Here is a 9064-nt window from a genome sequence, read left to right as displayed (position 1 = left end):
ATGGAAATCCATATTATGTTTAGCATTGTCAAATATTTCATATTGCCAAATATTCAATATTCGATTGCACAGATATTGTAATTAAATCAAAATCCTATACCTCAAAAGTGATAACAGAACCAGAGGCATAACAAGCAGGTTTGGCCCCTGGGTGTCTGTGGCACTGGCTGGGCTAGTGACAGCAGGTGGGTCAGCATTGAGAGTAGTCTCCAATTTTGTGCCCCTTCAAAAATTAACACCCAGATCTGGTGCTCCAGTCACCCACCCCTAGTGGGAAAAAACCCTACTAAATGACATATAAATATAAGTTTACAAATCACTGCTATGGAGAGGTGACTTCCTCTTGAAATATTCTGTTACCACTGTAATTCTGAGCAGCTAGCCATAATTTGATATCTTGTAGGCTGTTAATGAGTGGAAGTATATATTTCTTTGATGCAAGAATACATGTAAGAATACAGAAAATCCCAATTTCACAGGAGGGATTAAACAATAGGAAACAATTTTCTTTGCTCAGAGTCCCACAAAATTGCTTCTTTCAGGCAGTACCCAACCTCTTGCCCTCTTACTAGGCTTCTTTCATGTCCACATATGGAGCTGGTGCAGGCATTATCTGGAACTTTCTCCTGGTCTTTGTGTGCTTCTTACAGACCTTAAGAGATAGAACAAGACTTTACCATCTGTTACCCAACAGCCTACGGTCAAAAATAAGTATTATTATTTATACCCCTCATAGGCTGGAGGCATGTTTACATTCAATTAGTAGATAAATCACATCCTTAATAAGATTTTTTAAATGACATATCAAAAGGCTTTTTAAAAAATTAAGAAAGCAAATATTATTTAAAATTATTGAAATATATAGTATGCAAAAATTCAATGCTGTGCCAGCAAAATACATCATGAATGTTTTACTTGTTGGTTTTGAATAGTATTTTACACATATAAGATCCATCAAGCATATCTGCTTTTATTTTTATTATATTTTCCTAAAAGTGTTATTTTTAGAAATCACCAGTGAAAGAGATGGGCTTGAGTTTGGAAATATCTTATGTAATAAATGAATTTTTCATATAGTTTAATTTGCAATGCTAACAGCACGTTAGAAATTTAAGCCTATACACATTTCCCTTAGGATGAAATTATGTTTTCTTTCTGAAAATAAAATTTGTATTTGTAGTCTGAGTTTTGCTTTATATTCCATTTTTAATATGTTAGTTTTGGATATCCCAATATACTATTAGATTCCTTATTTCATAAAAGAAATCTCCAATTGTATGTATTCTGTTTCCTTTTAGCAGTCTGTGAATTCATTTCTTGTAAAATTATCTCACATCCTAAGAAAATGTCTCCTCCACGTATAAATTTTAGGGAGATGAAGATCTATTTTAACTTTATTAAACTTGAGAGAGAAATTAAACAAATGACACTGGGTTTTCTTTAATAAAGTAAGATTAAAAAAATGACAGTGGGTGCATCTATGTATGCAATTAATGTGACTAAATAAACTCTGGTGCAATTTGAGCCAGAGTAAACTAATCCTGATGTCACCATCTACATTTGTATTTCAGCACATAATTTACTCTGCTGCCAAATAGTTCCTCTGTCTGATGGAACTATCCTGTGCTGGAATAAATTAGTCTATTGTGCCCTAATTGTGGCACACTTGTATGCAGTGATGCTTTACTACGCAGTAAATTAGTCTACTGCACAGTAAAGTACATGTGTAGATGCACCCAGTTTCATGTAGAAAAGAAAAAAGGAGAAAGAAATGTTGCACAGATAACTACATATATGTGACAAACTTTATCTGCACTGCTAACCTTTTAACTTCAAAATTGTACTGCAAATCTTAGTGGCCATGTCTACATGAGATGCTTACTGCACAGTAGCTCTTTAGTACTGAGCAGTAGTAATGAGCTACTGTGCAGTAAGCATCACTAGACAACCATGATGGGACACTACTGTGCAGTAATGCTGGTTACTAGCCCAGCTAGTGATTCCATCTGGCCTCTGTCTGGGCCTCCTGAACTCTGGAGGAACAACTTGTCCATTTAGTGTCAACTGTGGCAACAGTCTCTGGGGCAGCCAATAGTTCTGATTAAAGTTTGCTTTGGTAAGCCTTTCTGTTTCCTGGCTTCTCAGCCTTTTGGCGAAGACCAAGTGCAGGTTGATCCAAGCTGAAGGGAAAAGGAGGGATCGACAGAGTGGCAGTAGTGACAGGAGCAGAGGGTATGAAAGTTCTACTCTTTTTAGACAGATACCATGGCAACTGACCCAGGCAGCAGCAGACAGACTACAGTGGTAGACAAAGATGTGGCAATGAGTGACAAATGGGAAACAGTAAGCAAACAGCAGCAGAGATCAGCAAAAGCAAAAGAAGGACAAGAATACGCAGCGAGTAAGGGGACTATGGTAGATGTCCAGAGAAAGGCAAGTGGTGGAGAATGAGAAAGGGAGACAAAAGAATTAGATAATATTAAGATGGTGGGACAGTGGATGCTGGTTAGTAGTGAGTGGACAAAAGCAGAAGGAATTAGGGAGTCTAGGAAAATGAAGGAGGGAAGGTCCTACTGGTTAAGGTGACTTTGGCGGTGGAAGGGACTGAAGGAAAGAGGCTAGAAATGTTGAGATATGGCTTCATGGAGGATATACTTCTTGGAGCTTTGAAGGTCAAGCTGGATAAGCTGAACAGCCTGATCATTTTTACCAACAGGTGTACTTGGGCATTCACATTTTAGACTTCTGAAGGATATCATTGGATCTTGGCACCCCTGAATGGAAGCATGAACAGGTCTTACAATTTATGTTTCATTCTGATGAAACACCATAGAATAATAATGTTTTCATATTTAGTTATAGCACTTGATGTAGAAATTTGGTTGGAGGGCAAAACTGACAAAGTATACTGGGTAAATACATTTTGCAATAAGTATTGGGTGTGGAATTTATTGAGGAAGGTGGTGTTGAAAAGAAATGTAGGAAGCCAAGGTGCTGCAGAGCATGTTCCATCAGTAATAACATTGGGAACACACCAAAGGTTTATCATCCATTTTGGTCTGCAACCTGCAAGATGCAGCAAGTGCAGTAAGGAGGGACACCTGGCAGTGAGCTGTATAGAAACTGTGTTTAAAATGCAAGGAGAGGAGATACGTATCAGCAGACTGTAAGGCATTATGGAAATGTGGGGGGAAAGGACACATATTTAAAACACGTCTAAAGTCCTTTGCAAATACAGTAAGAGCCACAAAAACTGAGAAAAGAAAGGAGCAGATAGGCGAAGTTCAGAGCAAGAAAGAGAGGGAGAGAAAGGGGAAAGCAAAGTGAATGTGGCGTTGTCCCCAAGAAACCTCAAGAGAGTGAAAAAGAAGAAACTGTGGAACCAGAAGAAAAAATAATTGAGGCTTCCCAGAGTGAGGATACGAAGGGGGAAAATATAGATGGAGGAGAAGGAGGAGGAAAAGGAGAAAGAAACAAGTGAAGAACGTAGTGAACAAGACCCAGTGAAAGAAGGGGAAGAGAAAGGAGGGGGCAAGGTAGCCTGGGGGAAGAGGAAGAAAACTAACAAGAAAGAGATGAAAAAGGCAAAGATTTGTGAAGGAATATCCAAAGAAAAACTGATTTTCTCACCATTAGTATCATTGGTGTTGAGCCACAAGTGGGCCAAGGAGACCTTAGAACAACAACAGAGGAGGGCGGTAGAGGAGTTATTAGATTTTAAAGAGGTAAAAAAATTGGTACGTACAAACAGGGATGAGAGTAGAGAAGAGTCGATACTGCCTGTCCTGAGTAATGAAGAAGAAACATAAAAGAATGATGTCAACATTATAAAATATTTTAATGACACTGATGGTAGCATTGATTAATGTAAGGAGCATGCTAATGAGGAAGAGGTAGGACAGCATGGAGGCCTTTTTAAACAAACAGAGACAGACATCCTGTGCTTGCAAGAATGTGGCATTCTGGATGAAAGGGATTTTGAAAATAAATGAAAAAGGCCCATCTGTATGGTCTGGGACCAAAGAAATCTGCTCAGTGGGGGTGGCAATCTTAATTAGGCAGACAAGGTCCTTTGGGTAAATCCAATATCTTTTATTATATCAACTCAAATAGTTGGAAAAATCTTAATTAGGCACCCTTGGAGAGAAATAATTACGAAGGACTTGGTAAGTGGAAGACTGCTGCATCTGATATTTAAGGAGGAAGGAGAAGTAATAGGTCTTTTTAACATATACACCCCAGCAGAAATGAAGATGCAAGGGATTTAAAAAAAAAACACCTCAAGATCAGTATTGTAGGAAGAAGACCTCAGATCTTCATTAGAAATTTAATTGCATTTTAGACAAAGGGGATAGAATGGGATGTGGAGAAGACAGAGGGTTAGACAGACTTTTAAAAAGGATTTTAAAAGAGGAAGTATTAACCAATATCTGGGAAAATAAGAAGGTGTTTATGAAAATGGATCCAGGGAGAACGTGTCAGTCAAGAACAGACTTTGTCTTTTTATCATGAGAATTTAAAGTGGAAAAAAAAAGAAAGATGTTCTTTTCAAACCACTCTATGTTAAGATCTGTTTTAACACTGGTCAACCACCTTACCAAAGGATGAGGAATCTGGAAACTAAACATTATTGTATTACTAGAGGAAGAATGTTGCTGGAGGTTCCACCAGAGATACAAAGAATGGAAGATGGTTAAAGGAGACTTTAAGTCAAGCCAAGAATGGTGGGGGATGGTGAAAAAAGAAGCAAAGAATTTTTCCAAAAAGAAGGGGAAAAATGAGTAGAGGACAAGTGAAGAGACTATAGAAAGCTACAAGAGGAAACTCAAAAATTCCTGAAGAAAGTAGAAGAAGGGAAACAGGGTAAAAGAGATGGAACAGATCAAGAGGAGATGGAGGAATGGATGGAGAGGAATGAGGAATGGTCCCCCTATATTTCCAGCCAGATAATGGGCAGTAAAAGAGGAATGTTGGCAGTGATAGGAAAGGGTGGAGTGAGAAAAGAAGAAAGAAAAGATAACTTGGAGACAGCAAGCTGATTTTATGAAGATTTGTACCAATTAAGAGATGTAGAGGAAGAGAGGATGGAGGACTTTTTTAAAACAACTAGAAAAGAAAGTTGAAGATGAAAAAGCAGAAGAAATGGTGCAAGAAATATCTTTGAAGGAGCTGGAAGTTGGCTTGAAGACTTTGAAAAAAAGGAAGACCCCAGGCAACAGACTCCCAACTGAATTTTATATAAAATCTTGGGATATTATCAGACCTGATCTATTGGCTGTTTGTAAAGAGATTTTAGACAAAGGATTAGTGGTAGGTGATATTATGGCTGAGGCTGTGGTTTTAATAGTTAAAAAGGGAGATAAAGAGCCCCCCAAGAACTGGCAGTCCATCACCTTATTAAATACTGATCACAAGATACTGACAAAAATGTTAATGGTAAGGATACATGAAGTATTGCCTCATTATTCATGAGGATCAAACATGTACGGTACTGAGAAGACATGACACAGATGCACTGATAGCCTTTTGTGATGAAATGCTGTATTATACAGAAAGAAAAAACTGGGAGCAGCACTTCTAACTTTAGACCTAGAGAAGGTATATGATAGGGTAACCCATATGTTTTTATTCAAAGTATTAAGAGAAATGGGCTTCCTGGAGAGACTGGTCCAATGGATACAACTTGTATATGAGCAGGTAGAGAGCAGGATATTAATAAATGAAAACATAAATAATGCTTTTAAAATATTATTGGGAGTCAGACAAGGGTGCCCAGTCTCACCGGTTTTGTATGTTGATCTTGTGTAAGAGATAGCAAGGAAAATATTGCCCATGTATGGGCTGCAGTATAGGTGGGGACTGGGGAAAATACCCAGATGCCCCAGAGAGAGGTGTGCAGCAGAAGAAACAGTTAGTCTGTTGCCCTGTGGGGTCAGACCAATGCTCAGGATCTCAATATCACACTGTTAGAAGGGCGTGGTGTACAATTGCACATGTGCCACATGTCACCAATTCAAGCACATACACACCCTAATGATAATTGCATGAAATCATACACAATACACACATACATACACATATACACACAGGCTAAACACTGACTTAGCTGATCGTGTATGTGTGTTGGTGCCTGTGGTACCTGTGCTTGGGGTGCTTGGTAACTAAAGAGCAAGTGGCAGAGATCAGGGAAAAGGCCGTGGGGACGAGACAGTAGCAGTGACAGAGACTGGGGAAAAAGGGAGTGGGGATGAAGCAATAGCAGAGAAACAGGGGCTTGCAGGCAGAGAGGAGCTCAGGATGGCTGGAACCACAGGAGCACGGGACAGGTGTTAGAGGTGGCGGTGAGCCAGAAGCAGGAGAGGGAGAAATGAGACAGAAGTTAGAGGGGGGAGGAGCAGAGATTGGAGTAGGGCCGTAACCGTAGTAAAGCAAAACCAAACTCAGGGGTCCAAATAACAGTTTTATTAAATAAATACAGTACTGTACAGTTTGGTTCCTACACATGCTCACACAAGCACTCCAACACACTCACACAATAGTAGCAGGAAAAAGAGACTCAGTGGAAGGGTTGGAGTCCAGGTAGGGAAGAGAAACAGAGTCCAAGTCCTTGGTTGAAGGACTTGGGTGGGGTTGATATCTATCTATCCAGGCTGGGAGGGGGTCCTCAGTGGCCAGTCAGGGTCTTTCTCCTTCAGGTGTTGTCCAGAGCGGGGGTGACCTGGAGCAGGTCTGGTCCAGGTGAAGATGGCGTCCCAAGGAGTCAGTCTTCACTACCCGTTTTTATGGAGCAGACTACCTATGATCTCCTATGGGGAGGGCATGTCCAGGAAAGGTCAGCCCTGTTCCAGAGGGCTCCAGATGTTCATACTGAGCATGTGCAGCCTTGCCACAATGGTGGGTTGCCTCATCTTTTATTTCTTGAATGTGGAGGGTGGTTCCAATGGCTGGGTCGTTGGTTTTGATGGTGTGGTGCTTTAGTAGGGGGTCCTGATATCATTGTGTTTCACTCATCCATTCACTCTTTTGTTTCAGGCATTCAAAGAAAACCAATTTACATAGGAGGGGTAGGTATGAGTCATAGTTGCAACATATTGTATGGGGCAGGGGACACAAGGTGGAGGCTTGACACACAAAATGGAAACTTGACACTACTTTACAACACAGGCCTAAACCATACAGTATTAATATAAAACAATAAAAATCAATGCAAAAATGATAGGAATACAATATAATACAATATAACAGTAAACATCAATACAAACATAACAGAACACTATTTACAATACATAAAGGGGCTTATTACAATAATAGCATACAAGAATTTAGCTTACCTAGTACTACTTGTGATCATTTATAAGGGATAGAGAGGGCAGAGAGAAAGTCAGAAATGGTTAGGAGAAGGGGAGGGAATGTATTTCAAAATTAAAAAAAGAAAAATGGGGGGGTTTGCTATAAGTCATGTATTCTGGGAGTGTGATTTTTGCAAGGAAAGTGTGGGATAGAGTGATGGGTTTTATTTGTAAAGCAATGTCTTTGCTGGGAACATTGCAGGAAATTATTTTATCTGGTTTTTTATCTGTACCAAAGGTACAGGAGCACAGACTCTTTAGGATGATTTGAATGTTCTAAAATGAGCCTATGGAAATAAAGGAACTTGCTGATTTTTAAGGGCCTTGCCTTCAAAGTGGATGACTGTGTTAAATTAGGAATGTATGAACTGAGATATTATACTAGTCGAGATTATGAAGATCTGGAAGAGGAAGAGATACGGAAGAAATAGAAAAATGGGCGGTTGGAGTTTTTATGAGGTTTGGCTACAAGGACTGAGTAATTTATTGAGCGGAAAGGTTTTAATAACAAACTTGCTCTTAACAGAAAGAGCAAGTTTTACACATCGTAGAAGATGTGTAGATATGTAGGGAGTCAGAAAAAAGGAAAGGTAACTTTTCATATATTTCATAGACATTAGGACTGGAAGGGACCTTGGAAGATCATCGAGTCCAGCCCCCTGCCCCAGGGCCAGGAAGTCAGCTGGGGTCAAAGGATCCCAGCAAGATAAACATATAAATGTCTCTTAAGGGAGTCCAGAGTAAGTGCTTGCAACACCTCTGGCGGCAGTCTGTTCCAGGCCTTGGAGGCTCAGACAGTGAAGAAGTTCTTCCTTATGCCCAGCCTGAAGTACATAATGGGTGTGCATCAGGATCTGGGGGAACATCTGTTCACCAGAGCACCCCAAGGGATAACAAGGACAAATGGTCATAAACCCCTCCAAGACCATTTTAGACTGGACATAAGGAAAAACTTCTTTACTGTCTGAGCCCCCAAGGCCTGGAATAGACTCCCTCCAGAAGCGGTGCTAGCACCTACCCTGGACTCATTCAAGAAATGTTTGGATGCTTATCTTGCTGGGATCCTTTGACCCTAGCTGACTTCCTGCCTCTGGGGCAAGGGGATGGACTTGATGATCTTCAAGGTCCCTTCTAGCCCTAATGTCTATGAAATCTATGAAGATATAAAGAGTGCTTTAGGGATTTTAAAACAAGTGTCTTTTATAAAAAAAGTTGTTAAAGGATTGTATGTTTTTAAATGTGGGTATTGACATTGGTCTTAAGTCTTCCAAGGAAGGACCACTTGAACTGTTGTGGGAGGATGTGGGTTATATGGTAGGCTAAGTGGGGCAGCAAATGGAGGTACCCACAGAAGAAGGCACTGGATAACAATGGAAATAGCTATTAAGAAAATATGCTTACAAAGAAATGAGTGAAAGAATAAGATAAGAAAATGGAAACAAAGTTAAAAGGAAAGAGAGAGGTGAGAGACTAATGGAATTTTGATACTTTTGTAATAATAAAAAAAAACCCTCTGTGTTCCTGTGCTCTCCAGCTTTCCTGATTCATGACCCTACTTAACTCTGTTCTTGCACTCCAACCTCTGCATTTTCCCTTGGATATGATAACTTAGCATCTGATTCCCAGACCTGATCTTGCTTGAGTTTTGGGCTCAGTTACTGGATCCAGATGAAATCCAAGGACAGTTTCAACCACCTCAACCTTGATCCAGTCCG

General features: G+C 40.0%; 1 long non-coding RNA gene across 1 annotated transcript in view; it reads right to left on the bottom strand.

The window, feature by feature from the left end:
* Positions 1-504: 504 nt before the first annotated feature.
* Positions 505-9064, bottom strand: part of LOC102372960 — a 65218-nt gene continuing 56658 nt past the window's right edge. The window contains exon 4 of the long non-coding RNA XR_323454.1: positions 505-652. This is a non-coding gene — a long non-coding RNA (uncharacterized LOC102372960). The remainder of the gene's footprint in view (positions 653-9064) is intronic.

This window comes from Alligator sinensis, unplaced genomic scaffold (assembly GCF_000455745.1).
Source record: "Alligator sinensis unplaced genomic scaffold, ASM45574v1 scaffold542_1, whole genome shotgun sequence".
Lineage (NCBI taxonomy): Eukaryota > Metazoa > Chordata > Crocodylia > Alligatoridae > Alligator > Alligator sinensis.
This window is presented reverse-complemented; position numbering and strand designations above follow the sequence as displayed.